The 21,835-nt window shown below is 34.4% G+C and overlaps 2 pseudogenes; both read left to right on the top strand.

Moving 5' to 3' along the window:
* The first annotated feature begins 6,521 nt into the window (after window positions 1–6,521).
* On the top strand, window positions 6,522–12,180 carry LOC116569439 (annotated as a pseudogene).
* Window positions 12,181–15,637: 3,457 nt separating this feature from the next.
* On the top strand, window positions 15,638–15,779 carry LOC116569794 (annotated as a pseudogene).
* Window positions 15,780–21,835: the final 6,056 nt, after the last annotated feature.

Here is a 21,835-nt window from a genome sequence, read left to right as displayed (position 1 = left end):
AAAGAACATTATCTGCTACCATTCCTAGCCAACTGCAGACCCAAAAAAGAAAAGATGGACCTTGCATGTAGATAACTACTTTATTATTTCAGCAAGAGGAAGAAAGGCTTTCCTCCTCCCCTGGCAACAGCCCAGCCAATGAAAGACTGTCACAACTCAGCCAACGAAGAGCCATTATATTTTGAACTCTCAGTTTACTTCAGTGGATTTCTTGTGTCTAACGGCCTTCCCAACTTCCTCCTTTCCTCTATAAAGAACTTTCATTCCCTTCGCTCTGTGGTTGGGTATAGTTTTACCTTAGCTTGCCTGCCCCAAATTGCAATTCTCTGCTGTTGCTGAATAAACCCATTTTGCTAGTGAAATAGCCAAGTAGTCTTATTTTCAGGTTAAGAAAAAAGGCACAGATCAGGAAAGAACTCCCAACTACACCTTTCACACAATCTCATTTGCTACCTGATTACTGACATTTTCTAGTGATACTTTATTAATGCCTACTGGTATTCTGTGTAGATGTAGAGACAATGTATGTCCTTGCAGTAAAACCAATTTTATCTGCCACAGAAGAGTGTGAAATGATACTGTCTGTATATAAGTCAAAAAAGAATGAAGCTTCCCAAAGGATCATTTAGAAGGCATTTCCTTGGAAACATTGTTTATAGGCATGGTTTAAAAAAAAAAAAAAGCATGGGCTTTTGGCTTCCAATATTCTCCTGGAGTTCTGCTCTAACTTCACTTACACAACTCTCATTCAGTTTTCCTTCCTATTCAGTCTCTGGCCAGAGTGAAGACTTTAACACTTGCAAAGAATTGGTTTTCCTAAAGTATAAGGCTGAATAATATGTTTCCTTCTCCCTGATTAACAGTGTTCCTACAGCCACTCTTCTTGGCTATTTTGTACTCCAAGTTGTTCCCCAGTAAATGAGGAGTAAATGTTTTCCTTTGTTCTCAGTTTTCTTTCAGTATATTTTATTTTTCCTCTTTTTTTCTGTTAAAGAGAATGACTTTATCTTGCCGAGCTATATCCCTGACACCTAGCACAACACTGAGTGTATACTAGGCGTTGTATAAATAAAGACTGCATGACTAGAGAAATGCACAATATTACTGTCACGCACCCACTACATTAAAACAGCAAAGGCAGCACTCAGCTTAAAATATTCAGGAGTCTTTCTGCTAAAATATGACTCCAGAAGCCATTATTATATTCCTGAAGGCAAAGACATCTTTACTTACTAGTTTGCCAGGCAATTTAAGCTGCCAATGATCTGAGCCTAACATAAAAACACTCAAGTCAATCAGTAGAGTAAGACAGTACAAAAGTAATCACTTTGTAGAATAAATGAAGCCTCCTGCAAAATGATTCTCCCATGAGCTGTTGCATTTTTAGTCTCCAGATTGTACTGTTGAGGGGGCTGACAGGGGGACAGTGAGATGAGGGTGTACTCTTTAGTTCCAGAGAAGTCAAATTACACGACTACAATGAATCACCTCAACGAAGCCGAGCTCACTGGAAACTAGCATCTACTATGAAACCAAACTTACCCAAGGCTCTTCATCATTCAAATATTGCTTCTGAGTGTCAAGTACTATTGTGACATTTATTTTTCTATTTCTTCAAAAGTATGCCAGTCTCTTTTTTTTTTTTGAAGAAAATGTCATTTGATATTTTATTTCAGTTACCATGTCTACATTTTTTTACATAGTAAGGAAAAGGGCATTTTGGGGCAGAACAGAATTGCAAAACTAAAATGTTTTATTTCAGTAGTGACTCAAGAAAAAGCTATGATACTTCTTTCTTTTTCACCTCCTTTTTTTCCACTTAGAATACTGTGAACCACAGAGCTGTGAGTGCTTCTATATTAAAGCAAAATAAAACATCTGGTAATGAAAAAAAATGAGTACAAAATGGTTACAAGCCTTCCTTACATTCTTAATATATTCTTTTGTCCCTCAGTGATGAGGTATGAAAAGTGGACTTCCTGAGGAGAAAAGTGAAAAACCTACAGACATGTAAGGGGCAAAACTCCAAGAAATATTATTGAAGTTTCCACATACTTTCCCCTTTTGGAGACACTGCAATGAGACAGTTACACATCCTGGAGCATGAATTTAGGATATAGCAAGAGTAAAACAAACTCCAGCATAAAGATCCTTTTGTACTATATGGTGCAGGTGCAAATTTCCGCATTAAGGAAAGTTGGTCTTATAACTGATCATTTACAGTCAATTGTGTTATAGCTTCTGCCCTGGTATTTTCTTTTGAGAGATTCAAAAAAAGTATAGCATCCTTTTTTAAAAAATATTTTTATTTTTTAACTTTTTTTTGAGAGGGAGAAAGTACATGCATGCCAGACAGATGGGCAGAGAGAGAGGGTGAGGGAGAGAGAGAGAACATTAAGAAGGCTCCACATTCAGCGAAGAGCCTGACCCAGGTCTCTATCTCATGACCCTGAGATATGACCCGAGCCAAAATCAAGAGTCAGATGCTCAACTGCTGAGCCACGTGGGTGCTTTACAGTACCCTTTCTTGCATATTTCACAAATACAGTACTCTCACAGGTAAATATGTATGACTTTTTAAATTCTCTAAATGCTGTCCACATTTCTGGGAATGGGGACTTCGACACACATGATGAACATCAGGCAAAAAATTCTCCTTGATAAACTGTAGAAATAATAATTGATTTTGTCTATCACAAACACAGTTCTAATTCTCCTTATTCTGATTTGTAATTAGATATAGCTTAGAATCATTACACTTCATGATATTTTCCCAAATCAATGTAGCCTGTTGAAATGTCTTCTTAAAATTATGATTGAATGTTTACTTATTTAAAAACAAAACATTTCGAAACTTTTCTAAGATGCTTTCTCTGATCTTCCAAATTAATACTAATAATTTATTTTGAGACAGAACATAAGAAACACTCAAATAAGTAAGGTTTATGGGTTGCTTTGGGGGCTTTGGGAGGTTGGTATTTTGTTCTGTTTTGTTTTACAATACAAATAGAAATTAAGCACTCTTTCCTGCTTTGACTTGGGACAAAATCTTTTCCAGGGTAAGGTGCATAGTCAATTCTAGCCATGGTTTTAAATGTCATATGTAAATTTCTAATTAAGAAACAACTTTTTTTTTTTAAAGATTTTATTTATTTATTTGACAGAGAGAAATCACAAGTAGACGGAGAGGCAGGCAGAGAGAGAGAGAGGGAAGCAGGCTCCCTGCTGAGCAGAGAGCCCGATGTGGGACTCGATCCCAGGACCCTGAGATCATGACCTGAGCCGAAGGCAGCGGCTTAACCCACTGAGCCACCCAGGCGCCCCAAGAAACAACTTTTTAAAATGGAATTCGCAATGGTAACTCCACCACTGACTTTTCATCTAAGTTAGGGTCATTCACACACTTTGCATTACCATGTGCTAAAATAAAACAGTAAAGGATCTTCCAATTATTATGTAAGAATAAAATGACTCAAATGTGCTCTAATGAGGTATATTATTTAGTCATTTTAAAAGATGTTCCCTAATTCAGGTATATGTCATTATCAGCAAGAAAGAAACCATTTTATTACTTTAAATTGAGCCAAACATTCAACCAAAATTTGCAAAACAAATTAATAAGCTTCTTACTTCCTGCTTTTGATTTTATTTTCTTGATGTCCGTGAGGTTTAAGACTTAGAAAATGAGCAGAAAATATTCAGTCAGAAGCATGTCTATCATAAGAAGTTGTCAAAGAGTAGTTCATATTTTGGATAAGAGAATAGTAACTCATAATTAAGTGATATCTGAACAACTCTAAAAGCAGCACACGTTCATAATTTACTCTTTTTAAGAAGATATAACCTATAGAGGGTCTTTCTAAAATCATGAAAAGGAACAACCCGGAATGGTTTTTAACTAGAAACACAATAAGCATTAAGTAAATTTGTTTCTTGTCCCACCAAACTTCTTAAAAACTGACAACACAAAAGCATCAATAAAATTGTTTTAGCATCTAAGTTTTACTATATACAGTAGTACTAAAATCATGTATTTATAACATACCCATAAAACATTTATTTCCTTTCTTGTTTATTTTACCTCTCATTTTTTTCTTTTCCTTTTTCCTAAAGAAAGATGCCCTCAGTTACTTATTCAAATGAACTAATTTTCACCTGCCATAAGCTAAAATGTGAAAATATCAATATAATTGAATAATAGCTTTACTATACATTCTATTTAAAAATCACCTTCATTATTCCCAAGATGTTAGAAATTTTCTATCTGTGAAAAACTGGAAAATCCATGCTGAGAGATGAGAGCCACATTTGGGAAAACCGGTCTTATGAAGAGTATCGAATATAAACTGTGCCAATATAAACTGCCCTGAAGTCAGCCTTCATTTCACAAGAAAGCTTTCAAAAGATCTGTGTTTTAATTGTCACAATTTTGCTGACAACTCAAAGGGAATTAATATTATAAATGTTGTGTTAAAAAACAAAGGATTCAAAGGTTGTAATACTGCTAATGAACAATTTAATTTAGAAGAACGATGTGCGTGGGTAGGCAGGAGGAAGGGAAGCGTAGGGAGGGAGGAGGGTGGCTGAGGGCAACTGAGGTCACAGCCTGTCTTCAACACGCGCCTCCTACTCAGGGGTAATAAAGGAGAGAAAATGTATTCTCAGAATTACAGTTTCTCCTCTAGACTTTATTTAATGCTTTCTCTCTAAATGTTAAAGAGCCCAAAAAGTTAGTACAGAGAAATACATGAGAACACCAAAATATATGGGACATACATTTCAATTCAGTGGGTACTCAGAATTTTTAAGAACATGGCAACATGAAAACTGCTGGCAAGATTCTAATTAAGCAATTAAATTATCAAGTCAAGCTCCTTGTTTAGGTAAGACAGGGTTAGACAAGCAAACAAAAATGAAACTCATGCTAGAGTAACAAGATGTTTTCAAGGAAAGTACCAGCAGTTTCCAGGATGACGGACACCGACTCTAAAATCATTTTCTTCTAAAAAACATTTGAAATGCATTTTATTATAATTGCATAAACATGTTCAAAGTTCAAACTATTCTTTGATTTTCTTGACACAATTATTAAATCTAGGTCCCATAATCTATACATCAAAAGCTTGCGCCATATGTACTTATTATGTTCTATAACTTGTACTATGAGGTTGATACAAAAGTCAAAAAAAAAAAAAAGAAAAGAAAATGTACAAATTTCTCTTTCAATTTAAATACAAACATTACTGTCAATCTAAAATTATTTACCAGAAAAAATTTCTTAATCCAAGTGTTGGCTCTAACACTTATCTATATAGACTTCTCATTTTAGTTTTTTAGTAACTATATTTCTTAAAATATAAAGGATTTTAGAATGCTTGAAATTTTGGAAATATGTAGCAGTCATCTTCATAAATCTTCAAATATTTAATTTTTATCACATTTAATCAATGATTTTCTTATAAGTTTATCCAAGTATAATTATATTCTTTAAGGCCATATTGATTTCAGATCTTAGTTAATTCACTGAGAATTCCAAATTAAGAATGCTAGAACTTAAATCTTTTTAAATATGACAAACTTCCATCTGTATACAATATCAAAAAGGAAACAAAACACATAGTACCAAGGAATGAAACCTCAAATTTATTCATAAAGTAATAATTCTGCTTTATTTACCAAAAGTGCAGAAAAAGTGACTAGATAGAGATTTTTAAAAGATTTAAATTTAAGGAGAATGAATTTGAAAAAAATCTATGACATAGCTTCCTCAACTTCTTCCCTCCCTTTTTACAGTAATTTATAGAAAATTTAATTACAAAGAACATGGTCTTTGATTAAGGAGGGCACATATTACATGGAACACCGGTGTGGTGCATAAACAATGAATCCTGAAACACTGAAAAAAATAAAATAAAATTTAAAAAATTAAAAAATAACAAAACAAAAAAAAATAAAAGCATCCACCCTCTTTGAGCTTTGTGACTAACCTATTGGGTGCTCTTGGGGAAGTCACTTCACTTTTCTGCCTAATTAAGTAATAATTAGTATAAATTTATTCTGACCCTCTCAGAAGGGTTTATTCTGACCTGACAATAGATGGTTAAGGGAAAGTGGTTTAGAAAAATACCAGACAACTCACTTTTTAGTATATTTTTACTAGTAAATCAGGTAATCAAACAGATAACTGGAGAAACTTAGATTAGCTTACACGGTAATAAAGGATTACCACATCCTGAGTGTTTGATGTAGGCTAATTTAATCTTTAAGGTCCCTAGAAATGCTATTTCAAATGATTACAGGGAACTTTATATAATTTCAACTTGGTTACAGAATCTACCAACCTACAGTAAACAATGTCCAATGGAATTATTTCATTCCAAATTAACTAAAAATCAAGCAAGCAACTTTATTTTTACTCTTAAATAGATGGTTTTATTTAGAAAAAATGCTTCTTCTGATTGCTAAGTTACATATGTGTATGTGTATATATTTGGACAATTTTTATAGCAATGTGGAAACAAATGGAAGGAATAGTAAGAAATAGTAATTTATATTTAACTGTTAGATAGTTTAAACTAGAGGTTCTATCAACTTTAAAATCTGCCCCAAGTGTTTTGGTAACAGTTAACTAGCAGAAACAAGATATCATATTCACTAAGAAATCCCTTTCAGCTTGATTTAGGAATGTCAAGATTTTAGTGTGGGTCTCTGAGTGGAGGATATGACATTTGGGACAGTTTTTTTTTTTTCCCTCCCAGAAGAATTGTGAATTATTCTGGATCATAATGGTATCATAAAGGATTTTGTTTTATATTCTTTAGGAAAGAACATATAACTAGAATAAACATGATTAATTAGTGAGTTGGCATTCTCAAGGGCCTAAAGAGTTAGGCTTATGAAAACAATGTTGTAAACATCAACAGTAATGGAACTATAGGAAAATTTAATGAACTTGAATTGATAGCAGAGGGGGGAAATTTATCTAATATAGATTTCTGAAAATTCTTGATCTTCCTTCCATTATTTACCTTGTGCAAATCTATATGACAAATTAAAGCATCTTTCACAAGTACTTGAAGGAAGGATGAGAAGAGGAAACTTTATAGTTCTATGGTTTGTAGAGGAGACATAAATCAACAGAATTTTAAAATTTATTGGTAAAAATATCAGCTGAGAGAGGCTGTCCACAGATAGTTCTTCAAGAAAGGCAAATTTACTTTGGTAAGCCAAAGCTCTCTGCAAGCACTATGTCAGATTCATTCACACTTAGTAATTCATTTTCCCTTCCATATAACCCTGTCAGAAATATTTTTTGGGACATATTTAAACTGCCGGAAACAGTTTATACATGCCTTATTTTATCTGTATGGTTACTAAGCTTTCATATCAAGTTGTCCTAAGAAACACAAACAGGTTTGAGAGATTAAGGTGACAAACTTTCAGCAGAGAGGGGGAAAAAAAAAAAAGACTAAGTATTTCACTGTCTGTAACTTGCTCACTTAAAAACTTCTTTTTTGGTCTTTTCCTGTCTTAGAGCTCACCCATTCTCTAGCGTTCCTTTTCTGTTCCCTATTATAAGGCCACCATTTTGAACTGTATTCTGTAACAAATTCCAAATACAAACTAATTTGGGCTCAGGGAAAATGATGCATAAAGGTGATTGCTAGATCTATTTCTAGCATGGCTAAAACACTCCTCAAGTTTTGTATTTGTTTGTTTGATTGGTTTTTTTTTTTAAATTTTAGTTTATTTATTTGGGAAAGAGAGAGGGAGGGAGAGCATGAGGTGGGTGAGAGGCAGAGGGAGAAGCAGACTCCCCACTTGGGTAGGTCTTGGAGCCCTACCCAAGACCCTGCAATCAGGACCCAAGTGAAGGCAGCTATTTAATCAACTGAGCCACCAAGGTACCGCAAAACTCTCCTCAGGTTTTTTACAGTGAGCTATATTAAGTGTTAGTATGATGTGCATGGTCTGGTTCAAGATCTCACATTTCCTAAAAATGTCAATAGCTGTATGACAAAAGTTCCCCAAATCTAAAATATAAATAGAGAGGTTTGTTACTCAGATATAGTAAATAAAGCTACACCTATAAATGAAATCAACTGGAGGGAAAGGTTAAAATACTGACTTGGCTAACTATTAGAATAGCTTCATTTTTTTTTTTTTAAAGGCAAAGGCCTAGAATTTACCCATGCTAATTAAATCACAACCTCTGAGGGAGATGTTCACCTTTTAGTAATTTTTCTAGAATTCCTAAGGTGACTCTGACACTCAGCCAAGTTTGAGAGCTACTGACAATGAATCAGAAGATATTACCTATCCTTTAGGAATTTTAGTATTTAAAAACTGTTGAAGATGATCAACAGACAAAGTATGGAAATCAAGGGGTAAGATGGTTTAATAAGTGGGGATTTGGAAAGTAAGATGAAATATAACCAATTTGTTGATTTTCAAAGTGGTGGTAGTTAGTTAAAAATATAGGAAGAGTTTCTAAGGATAAGAAGCTTTTAACATAGGGGTGCCTGGGTGGCTCAGTGAATTAAGCCTCTGACTTTGGCTTAGGTCATGGTCTCAGGGTTCTGGGATCAAGCCCCATGTAGGGCTCTCTGCTCATCTGGGAACCTCCTTCCCCTCCTCTCTCTCTGCCTGTCTCTCTGCCTACTTGTGATCTCTCTTTCTGTCAAATAAATAAATAAAATCTTGAAAAAAATAAAAAAAAAACTTTTAACATATATAAGTGCTTATGGGAAAGATCCAACAGACAGGGAGAGATTGAGGTTATGAAAGACAAATGCAAAAACTCCATCCTTAAGGTCCAAGACTAAATAAATAGTCGAGATCCACAGGAGAAGGAATGTACACTATAAAAAAGGTATTTCCCTTCCTCCCTATAACAGAAGAAAATAGGAGTCCAAAACCAAGTATACAAAATTTAGAGATGCTGAGAGCAATCCAATAAGATCATCTCTCCTTTTCCTCTAAAGTTGGATCTGATACTACCTGTGGGGGAAAAAGTAAACCAGCCTTATAAGTAAGAAATTTTCTCTAGGTATTAACTGACCTAATTCTTAAAACAACTCAATGACAGAGGTACTGTCGCCTCTCGTTACAGATAAGAAAACAGGCAGAGAGAAGTTAAGTAACTTGCCTAAAACCACAGGGGCAAATGGTCTGTAACCTGGACTACAGCAGGAGCTCTGAGCCTCCATATTACTTTACTGTCTGTTAGCTAAGGTTCCCCACCACCGCAACGATGAGGGTGAAGTGTTTTCCTCTCCTATCAGACAGACCTCATTCTGATTCCACTCTTTAATTTATTCACCTTAATGAAGTTACCTAACCTTTTTCAGACTCAATTATATTATTAGCAAAAAGGAGATAATAGAACCTTCCTCAGAGAACTGCTGGGAAGCAAAATTAAATTCCACAGCATGTTACAGATATTTATATACTTCCAATATTAGCAAGGCACAGCTCTGAGTACTGAGGGCTACAGCAATCAGTGGGAAAGAAATTCTTGTCATAGATTTTACGACCTTATAGAAGAGAAGCAGAAGCAGCAAGTGCACAAATTTCATGGACTTGGAAAGATATGTCTTAATTCCCAAGGATTTACAACTTCAGGGAAACATTAGCCTCCAAGCTCCTTCACCTACAAGTGCTACTTCTATTTTGCATTGTTATCCTTTTTAAGAAAAAAACCCTTTTGCTATGATTTCATCACAGCAACCAAAAGCAGAGAGAGTAAACGTTTGTGATGCTGGAAGAGAGGCATCCTTTCAAGAAACACAACAGACAGATAATTTAAGGTTTCGTGAAAAGATGATTAACAATAGCCAAAAGAAACTTAATGTAGCTACATTAATTTCCAAACAAGTAGACTTCAAGAATCACTACTGGACATAAAGAATAACAACTCATAATGACAAAGGAGGCTACCAAAATTTTTAAGTTTGTTTGATTCTATTAACATGATCTCAAAATACATAAAGTAAAAATAGAACTAAAAGAAGAAACAAACTTATCACTGTGGAAGACTTACACAGAGTACCAGCAATTCATGATAATCAGAAGCTGAAAGGATATGGAAAATCATTCAAGTCCTTGATTACATAAACAGTAGAATGAACATATTTCACATGGTTAGAATACCGCATCCAACAATGAAGATTTACATGTAAGTGCATATTAAATATTACTAACACTGGCAATGCCATAATGCAGGCATCAACAAACTTCAAAGAATTGGTTTGGAGTATATTATACTCCACATTTATTTGGAGTATGTTAACTAAACACAGTGAAAGTTAGGAATTAAAACAGAGAAAGAGAACAGGCACATACAGACAAGAAAATTCCCGATTTCCTGGAAATTAAATATTTCTCTAAAAGATAAAAGAAACAAAAATGGAAGGTTACAAAATACTTTGAACTCAACATTTCAAAATTTGTGAGGAAAAAAAATTTGAAATATATAGCTAAAGCAGCATTTAGAGAGAGAGTGGTAGCTTTATTTTTGAGGCTTAAAGTAATAATTTGTTATGTTGTTTTGCAACACAATCATAAAGTCAAATTATTTTTAAAACAATTTATTGAAATTAAAAATAATATAAACAGTTCATCCATTTCTTAAATGCCAGAACCCTTGCCTATGCTTTGGAAACCACTAATCTGTTCTACCCATAAGCCTTTTTCTTTCCTTTTCCTTTAGACGACATTAAGAGACATCATACAGTATTTGTCCTTCTCTGATTTGCTTCATTTAGCAGAATGCCCCTAAGGTTCACCCACATTGGCTCACTAAGAAAATAAGAGAGGGTTCAATAATTAAAAAAAGAAATGAAAGAGATTTACACCTAATACTATAGAAATACTAGGGACCTTGACACTACTACGAACAACTCAAAGCCAACAAATTACACAACATAGAAAAAAAATGGATAAATTCCTACAGACAAACAACCTACCAAGACTGAATCATAATGAAATAGAAAATTTGAACAGACTGATTATTAGTAAGGAGATTGAATGAGTAATCAAAAATCTTCCAATAAATTAAAGTCCGGGACCAGAAGGCATCACTGGTGAATGCTACCAAATATTTAAAGAATAAATACCAGTCTTTCTCAAACTCTTTCAAAGACACAGAATTGGAGGGAACTCATTCAAATTCATTTTATGAGGCCTGCATTAACCTGATACCAACATCAGACAAGAACACTAGAAAAAGTGAAAATTACATTATATTCCTTCTAAACATAGATTCAAAACTCAACAAAATATGGGCAAACTGAATTTAACAATTTATTTAAAAGATCACGTACACTGACCAGGTAAAATTTATTCCAGGGATACAAGAATGATTCACTGATATACAAACCAATTAATGTGATACACTGCATTAACAAAATGAAGGATAAAAACTATATGATCATCTTTTTTCTTTTTTCTTTTTTTTTTTTTTTACTGGCTATTCCAGAAAACCTTAAGAAAAAGCAAAAGAATTATGCAGAGTTGATGATCGAGTGTCTGAAAAAAGCAGTTTGCCCACAAGATGTTTCAGAAGGCAAGAAGGAAGCTTATCTATGAAAAAAGCTAACCATTACCACAAGGAATATAGGCAGATGTACAGAACTTAGATGTGAATGGTGAGAATGTCAAGAACAAATTGCAACTTCTGTGCACCTGTGGAATACAAACTGGCATCTTCTTGGGATCAGAGATGTCAATGGTGTGAACTCAAAGGTTTGAAAGGTGTTGCTGCTTCTCTGCCTTCATCAGATCTTCAGTGGCACCTTGGTAAGTTCAACAAGGCTTCAGTTAACATCCTAACAATTGTGGAACCATATATAGCATGGGGATATCCAAACCTGAAACCAGTGAATAAATTTATCTATGAGCGTGGTGATGGCAAAATAAGTAAGAAGTGCCTTGCCCTGACAGACAACACGTTGATTGAGCAATCTCTTGGTATATACGGCAGCATCTGCATGGGGGAGGATCTGATTCACAAGGTCTATAATGTGGAAAAACATTTCAAAGAAGCAAACAACTTCTTATGGCCCTTCAAATTACCTACTCCATGAGGGGAATGAAGAAAAAGACCATCCATTTTGTTGAAGGTGGAGATGCTGGTGACAGGAGGACCAGATCAGTAGGACTATTAGTAGGATGAACTAAGGTATCTGCCAAGATTATTTTTGTAATCTGGTCACTTAATATATGACTACTTCCAAACTGGAAAAAAAAAGTTGATGTGATCATCTTAATAAAAAAAAAGAATTTGACAAAATTCAACATCCATTTATGATAAAAGTCTTTAGCCAAATGGGTACAGAGGGAACCTTTATCAACATAATAAAGGCCACATATGACAAGCCCACAGCTGACATCATACTCAGCAGTGAAAAGCTGAGAAAGCTTTTCCTCTAAAATCAGGAACAGAAGTATAACTTTAAATGCCTGTACTAGACAATAGGAAACTTGAAAATAAATTATATATGCTTTTCTTTCAAGAAGTTGGAAAGAAAAAGTGAATCAAATCTGAAATATAAAAGAAAAGAAATAATTAAAAGAATAAATCAAATCAATAAAATTTAATGCAAACATTCAAAAGAAGCAATCTTTAAACTTTTGAAGATATGAATAAAATTGATTAACCCCTAGCAAGACTGAGTAAAAAAAAAAAAAAATAGAATGAATAAGACAACGAAATCAAGGATGACAAATGGCAATACGATAGCATCTATACTTTTCCTCACTGGATCAAAAAAGATCATAAGAGATTATGAACAACTTTTTAGTAGTAAATTAGAATATTGGAATGAACTGCAAAAACTCCTCAGAATAAAACTATAAGAAGGGTAAGAGCACACAGAAAACTGGAATTACTTGGTTTATCAAGTAAAGAAATTAAATCTGTTATTGACAACATTCTCACCAAAGTGAACCAAGGTTTAGATGTTTTTATCAGTGAATTCTATGAAATATTATATACACAGAAAATACTAATGTTACACAACACTCTTCCTGATAATAGGGAAGATTCACTAATATATTTTAAGAAGCCAGAAGAATCCTGCTACCAAAACATGAGACATTATTAAAAAAAAAAAGCAAAGTATCAAGGAATCATCCTCAAGAATATAGACAAAAATCCTCAATAATATACATGCAAGTCAAATTCTGTAATAATTAAAAAGAAATGGTTCACCATGACCAAAGGGACTTATCCATAAATGAAAAGCTGATTTAATAATCAAATCACTATGAAAGATCACATTAACAGGAAAAATAAAGGAAAAAACAACTATTTTCATAGACACAGTAAAAGAATTTCATAGAAGTCACCACCCATGTATCATTTTTAAAAAGCCCTCTTGTCAAATAAGAAATAGGAGGGAATTTACTTTACCATATAAAGAGTATCTACAAGTTCTAATATGAGTGGCAAAGCAAAAAATTTAAGGAACGAGATCATATACTGTATGATTCCACTTACACAAATATAAAAGCAGGTAAAAGTATGTGGTCTGAAGTCAAGAGATTGATTACACTTCCAACTGTTAATGTTGAGTTTTTGGATGGATGTGTTCTGCTTCCAAAAATTAAGCTATACATTTCTGATATTCACTTTACTGTATGCATATTATACCTCAATAATCAGTAGAAAGGACAATAATATTCATCATCATCACTTCTCTTAAATATTTACTAGAAATCCTCGTTCATGTAATAATGGCAAGAAGAAAAAAATTGCATTAAGGATTGGAAAATGATAAAACTATTATTAATAGATGACATATCTCTGAACTTAGAATATGTAAAATAATGGTTAGAAAAAATTTAAAACCCCTAAGCAAATTAAGAAACTTCACTAGATATAAGACCAATGTGCTAAATTGTATTGCTCACAGCAGCAATAGAAATTAAAAATGAAATAATTTATAGCAGCATTGGAAGCCAAATATTTAGAAGTAAATCTAACAAAGGGATGTGTGAAAATGACACTAAAAATTAAATGGCATGATTGAGAAATACTTAAAAAGAGCTAAATAAATGTAGGGATGTATTGTGTTTTTGGTTATATGACTCAATCATGTTTGGATACCAATTCTTTCAAAATTTATCTACAGATTTAATGAAACCCTTACTCTACATTGATTTCCAATGATCCTCATCCCTTGATATTAATACCCCTTTGTAATGGGCTCCCACATTATACCAGGGTTGGTCTATGTGACACACAGAATGCTACAGAAATGAAAGTTTATCACTTCAGAGACTAGTTTATCTAAGATTCTACAGCTTCCATTTTGGTCACTTTCTCTCACCATTCTCTCTCTTGGATTACCTGCTCTGAGGAAAACAATCTACCTACCATGCCTTGAGATCACTCAAGCTCCCCTGCAGAGATTCCCAGCTAATAGTGAGGAACTGAGTGAGTCAACAGCGAGTCTTAGCAAACGTGGATAGTTTAGCTTTAGTACACATTTCATAGGCATGCAGCCCCAAATGACATCTTGCCTCTAACTTCCTGAGAGATACCAGAACCATCAGATAGCCAAGTGTTTGAGAGAACACGTATTGCTTTATGCTGTTTGATTTGAAGGTGATTCATTGTGCAGCAGTAGATCAGTGGTATAAATCCCAATCTAAATCTCAGGAATTTTGGTGGAAACTAGACGATCCTAAAACTATTACAGAAATGTAAAAGGCCAACAATAGCCAAAGCAATCTCCAAAGGAATAAATCTCAAGTACTAACATTACCAAGTATCAAGACTCACTATAAAGCTGTATTAAGACAATGTGGGATAGGCACAAGGACAGACAACCTTCCCAATGGAAAAAAATGGAGTGTGCACAAATTTGTGTATACATTCCAGTCACCTAGTTTATGACAAAATAATTCTGCAGTACAATGCGGAAAAGTGGTCTTTTCTATAAATGGCATGAGATAAATTAAATGTTCTAATGGAATAAATCTACCTGGACCCATCCATCATTAACAACACACAAAGCCAGACTGACTGCCAACCCAAACACAAAAGTTAAAACCATATATATATATTTTTTTTTTTTAAAGATTTTATTTATTTATTTGACAGAAGAGTTCACAAGTAGGCAGAGAGGCAGGCGGGGCAGGAAAGGGGAGCAGGCTCCCCGCTGAGCAGAGAACCCGATGTGGGGCTCGGTCCCAGGACCCTGAGATCATGACCTGAGCCGAAGGCAGAGGCTTTAACCCACTGAGCCACCCAAGCGCCCCCAAACAATACATATTTTAAAATAAAATATGAAACATTTATATGAATGTGGGGTGGGGAGATATTTTTTAAACAAGGGATAAAAAGGGTTGTTTAATGACTGAAAATTAATTGAGCTACATTAAGATCGAATGTTTTGTTCATTAAACAATAAGGAAAATAATACAAACTGTGATGATTGATATTTGCATTACACATACCCAAAGGACTTACATGCATCATATATAAAGATCTCTTACATATCAACTCAACTGAAGACTTCTGCCAAAGACTGCACATTCAGGTGAAATGGTACACACATACTCATTTAAATAAGGAAACAAAAACCACAATTCATTTATCATTAAATCTCTATTAGAAAGGCTAAAATCAATTGCTTCTCAGCCTTTTGGCTAAGATCAAGTGTAGAAAGGCTAAAATCAATTTTTAAAAGGTAATACCAAGTGTTGGGAATGATGTGAAATAATGGTCTCAAATACTGGTTTCAAAAATTCCTGTTTAGTGGGTAAACTGAATGTGTCATTTTGGAAAAATTTTGGCCACAGCTACATACTCTGGGATACAGTAGTTCTTTAAGTGTATATTCAGTAGAAATGCATGCATGTAGTTTCATACAGCAGTGAGAATTAGCACTCTACAAACCAGGAAAAAATATGGTTGACTCTAACATAACATTGAGCAAAAGAGCTAGAAAAAAAGATGTGCATGTAGTTTAAGTCCATTTACATAAAATACGCAAACAAGCTAAAGTAATCTATGTTAGAAGGCAGAGGAATTGTTACTCTTACATGATGGGAGCTTCCCAGTCTAATATTAACTGAAAATGTTCATTTTATGAAAATTAATTGAAGGGGTTATGATACATGCAGTTTTCTGTATGTATATTATACCTCACATATAATTTCCTTCAGTGTCACTCAAAACCAAAAGAAAAAAATTGCACTGGTACTCCAACTAACTGAATAGACTCATGTCCTGGACTGCTACCATAAATGTTTTTGCCTCATTTTTAGCCAATTTTATACAGTTAATCTCCGTCTTTCTTAATAAACCTAGCTTCAAAACTTTACAGAAAATGTTTCAAATCCAAAGAATTTTAAGGTAATCACTTCTTAATTGTCCTTTCAGCATCTATAAAAAGGTAAATGATTATTTTGAAAAAAGGCACTGATTTGGTCTAATAAACAAAAACATAATTAGCGCAAAACAAATAATCAAGTCTCCTCTTGGAAATTTGCAATAGTTCTTTACTACCTACAGAAAGATCTATTTTTTCAACATTTTTAAAATAATAGCTCATAAAATGGCCTTCATCTGTGTTTGCAGTATTAATTCCCTCTACTCTTTACTTCATTCGTGTGTTAAGAAACTACTGATTAAAAGATTATGTCCCAGACACTATTTTAGAAGTTATCTCCATACAGATAAACAAGGCAGTCAAGTCCCTTCATCCAGTGGGATTACCATCTCATGGAAATGATTTAAAGTAAGAAAAAACTATGCATAGGGGTCCACCCTCCTCATCCCCACACCAACCACTCACTCATAGTAGTGGAAGAAATTCAGAAAATGGTCTTGTCTCCCACCCACCCCATTATATGCAGCTGAAACGGACTCAAAGACACACCACAGCGCGGCTCCAGTGGCGCAATTGGTTAGCGCGCGGTACTTATAAGTCACACCACAAGCGGGACTGGATTCCAGTGATTTTTGTTGAAAGGTACTGAGTCAAAAGCTACCACTAGCTGCCTTTATCCTTCCTCTAACTGCACTCCAAGGTGTAATGTAAAAAAAAAAAAAAAAAAAAAAAAAAATGTCTACTACCTGATAAATACAAGCAAAAAACTTGGGAAATTACCAAATGGACTGTGGTCTTCATTCACTGAAAATGCACATCAATCCTATTGCAAAGAAAAGTCATCTTAGACCTGAAGTTATCAGATAAGTACTCCTGAAGACTATGCTTCAGGATACGTTAACCCATCTATACAGTACATTTTGAAGTATGCTACTGTCTTTACTGTACTTGCCTTGCGATGACAAAATACCATTCTGGGCAGCTTAAACAGGCAGTTATTTTCTCAGAGTTCTAGAGGCTTGAATTCCAATATTACAGTGCGGGTATGGTCAGGTTCTAATGATAGCTCTCTTCCTGGCCTGCAAATGGCCACCTCCTCCCTATGTCCTTGCATGGAGGATAATGATATCCTTCTCTTTCTGTTCTTATATAAAGCCACCAGCCCTACAGATTTAAGATCCCACCTTCAGGACCTCATTTTCCTAAAAACCGTATCTCCAAATACAGTTTTATTAACATCGGTTGCATTATAAGTTGGAACTTTAACATATGAATTTTGGTGGGGAGAGCTTTGTCCCGAAGCAATTATACTTTGGAAATTTAGAATCTAGAGATAAAGCTACAGTGATCAATGACAGCAGCAGTGTAACTGTATTCATATATTTTATAGACACAATGGTTCATTAGTTTTGACAACTACTTGGAAATAAAAAAGCCTTTATAAAAAGAGTATTAGATAACCTCTGGAAACATGGCCAATTGATCTTGATTTTCATTTTGATCAAAACATCCCTCAGCTTGATTAAACTTTAGACAGGTTCTTTTGTGACTCTAGCCCTCTAACATTCCTTTTTTTTCTTCAGAAAACTAGTACGCTTGCTCAGAACACTGGAGTAAGTTTTCTTACTTCAGAAAACCTGCTATTGGAAATTCATTCTCTGCCTCTTTGAAATATAAATCCTTCAGCATCTTGCCAGTTTTATAACCAAGGAACATCTTTCTCAAAGACCTAGGAGCCAAATCCTTTGAAATATAATCATCCAGAAAGACAGTGTTCCAAGTGGTGGGTAGAGCTTAATTTCCATAATCCCCAACTGGCAAACACAGTTAACCTAGTCACCTTGATAAACCTACCTTTTAATGCATTCCCCATTAGTTTTTCACTAGCTCACCTTGGTGCTCAAAAATTTTGCAGCCTTTCGATCAGAGTTGAGTTCAGCTTCTCTCTCCTACTGCAATGGTCTTGACCTCTATTTCAATAATCTTAAAGAGTGTTTTCCTTACCTGTTTAACTTATCCAGGGCAGTTTTCCTTTGAGAGTTCTAAATAAAGAATAATCTGTAAGATAATAATATTCTGTAATAAAAATATACACCATACTAAATCCCATATTCTTATCTTGCTGAGTAGTAAATTTTAGCTGTTGGAAGTATATAAACCTCTGACTTATTTTTAACTAAGAAGAAAATGAGGCTAGTAGAATGAGAATGGGATAGATAAAAAAAAAAGGATGCCACTGAGCTTGAGTTTTCTCCTTTACTTTGAGAAGGAAGCTGAACTAATCAACCAATTATGCTAGAAAGGCTAACTAGGTAAAACGTTACTGTGGAATCAGAAGGAAGAGCCAGAAGATTATGACAACTGTTTTCTAAGACATGACTCTTTATAGGTTCTATTTATTATAACCTAACTATGCCTACTGTTCTAGTTTTAAGACTAGATTTTTAAATGGACTTGTTTGTAAAAGGAAAGTTAAGTCTTCTGATTACATTTTCTATGAAGTTTATTAATAAATAATACCTCATGCTCTTAAATTTTGTGTTTTTCACCAAAAATCTCTATTTTATCTAGTACCATTATTTGTTCGAAGGGGCTTTGTGAACTGAAAAAAATTTACAATTTCTATTATTTTTTTCTTCTTCTCTAAATATTGTCCCAACACTATAAAAGATATTTACTTATCTAAAAGGGAAAGAAGGAAGGTAACAAAACAGAGACAGATGTAATCAAATATTGCTTTAATCTTATTATTTCATTATTCACAACTGAGTAACAACAAACAAACAACTTCCAAGATAAACATACGAAATACAACAAACCAGTAACTGACAACTCTCTTAAGGGATAGAAATTCCTGAGCTTTTTACATTTCAAAGGAAAATAAAAAGCTAACATGAGCATGATCTTCTAAACTTTTCAGCAAAATATTATTCAGTAAATTATTCTAAACAATCTAACATTTGTCCTAACACAGGGTTATTTCCTTAACCATGTTTAAATGCCATCTCAACAATCTTATTTCCCAAACTGCCTTTATTGGTCAGGTTTCATTATGGCCATGAGGTACATCGCAGTTGCTCCTCCATGGGAAGCTAGATGTTAGCTCTTTTCATTGATGTACAAACATCTTAGGTCAAGTGAATTAATTCACCTTCTGTGTTTTTAATTTTATTTGTTTTCTTTGTTGTTGTTGTTTATTTATTTGGCAGACAGAGATCACAAGTAGGCAGAGAGGCAGGCAGAGAGGAAGAAGGGAAAGGAGGCTCCCTGCTGAGCAGTCAGCTGAAGGCGGGGCTCAATCCCAGGACCTTGAGATCATGACCTGAGCCCAGGGTAGAGGCTTTAACCCACTGAGCCACCCAGGCATCCCTGTGCTTTTAATTTTTAAATTGTCATTTGCTGTAGTTTTCCAATTATTAAAAATTTTAGGTCCCTGAAGTCCCTAAATGTGCATCCCACATATCAATGCATATTTGAGGAAAATGCTCATTAAGGACAGACTCCTGTATCTTATAAATTATTTTTTAAAGTCATTAAACTGGGGTGTCTGGGTGGCTCAGTGGGTTAAAGCCTCTGCCTTCAACTCAGGTCATGATCCCAGGGTCCTGGTATCAAGCCCCGCATCGGGCTCTCTGCTCGGCAGGGAGCCTGCTTCCTCCTCTCTCTCTGCCTCTCTGCCTACTTGTGATCTCTGTCTGTCAAATAAATAAATAAATAAATCTTTAAAATAAATAAAAAAAAAATACAGTCCTTAAACTGTCTGACAGAAAGACCAACTATAACCTGTTTTTTTCCATTTTTCTTTGCAGAAGGAAGGGACACAGGTATATGTTAGAGTGAACTGACTTTGTTCTAGCCTACTTCTCAATTATTTTTTTCAGCAGCACTTAGATTATTCATCAAGTGGTTTCCTTTATGGGGATACTGCTGTTAAATTATTTTCAGAGGAAATTATAAAGAGTAGAAATTGTTAGTAGAAACTATTCAGAAATGCAAAAAATACTATTGTTTGATTCCTAATTGTTTGTAGTATTCCTAGTTTTGTTCCTAATACTAATGTTATTAGTGTTTCAGCATTGAAGTTAGGGGCTGACAGTATTAAAGATATACACCCTAAAATGTACAAAAATGATTACAACCCTACATGGAGGAAGTTTTGCTATCAGGACACATCAGCAATCTCGGCATGTAGGCAGGGATGTAGAAAAGCCATATTTAAGAGGTTAAGAGAAATCTCTTTATTATTTATTTTTATTTTTATTATATTGTTTATTTTTATTATTGTTATTATTAATCATTATTATTATTTGTACTTAATGAAGCCATTGGCTATAATCCAGCTGCATACTGCCACCTTCTTACAAATTGTCCTCAATTATATAAAGTGATGCTCCCGAAGTAAAGAGTTTTAAAAAGAATTCCGTAATAGGAGACAAAACTGATGTTAATGGAATTCATTTACCTGGACAGGAATTTTTCAGACTCAGTAAGACTCCAGAGCAGATTATTTCATACTCTAAGCTAAATTCCTTTGGCCTATCTTGAAAAAGAAACCTCAATAGGCTTTTCTAATTGGTGACATATACATCTATAACAATTCTCTGCAGTGCCATGTGTTTAGACATCACAGGACAAGGCTTGGTCTGTGTAACCTGAACAATACTATAGCACTGTTGGAGGCTTCACTCTTTTTCACATGAATGTGAAATAGAAAAAATACCATTAGGCATCAACCTCAGAAATGGGATATGGTCACAATAAGAGAGGCCAGAGCCCTTTAAAAAAATGACGTCTTTGGAATAAACAAGCCAAGTGGTAATTTTGAAGATAATTTACACATAAGTATGGAGCATATCCTCTTAGAGTAAGCTTGGTATAAGTCACAAGGCATTTTAGTATATGTGCTGCCGAAGTGAGCACAAGGCATTTTAGAATACTGGATAGAAGTGATAAATATTAGTTGAATATCAAATGAATTTCACCAACAACTTTAATCCCCATTCCAAATCGGGTGAAGTCCAAATTATTCCCCATGTAGCTAAAAACTCACAAGAGGCTCATTCTCTAATTCTAGTCACTGATGTAGCTGCCAACAGGACAACATCGCCTACCACATCAACTCAATGTGATCTGTCCTTCCTTTCATCCTAAATGTTCTTCCTTTCCTTGAACATGCCAAGCTCTTTATCACAACTTTTCTTGGCACTGGTTAATTTGGGCCCTCTCTCTTTTCTTTTGTATTAGTTTGGCCAGTGCTTTATCAATCTTATTGATTCTTTCAAAAAACCAGCTTTTAGCTGGGGTGGCAGTCCTTATATCAGATCAATTAGACTTTAAGCCAAAGACTATAATAAGAGATGAGGAAGGACACGATATCAGACTCAAAGGGTCTGCCCAACAAGAAGATCTCACAATTTTAAATATCTATGACCCTAACATGGGAGCAGCCAACTATATAAACCAATTAATAACAAAATCAAAGAAACACACTG

This window comes from Mustela erminea, chromosome 11 (assembly GCF_009829155.1).
Source record: "Mustela erminea isolate mMusErm1 chromosome 11, mMusErm1.Pri, whole genome shotgun sequence".
Taxonomy (NCBI): domain Eukaryota; kingdom Metazoa; phylum Chordata; class Mammalia; order Carnivora; family Mustelidae; genus Mustela; species Mustela erminea.
This window is presented reverse-complemented; position numbering and strand designations above follow the sequence as displayed.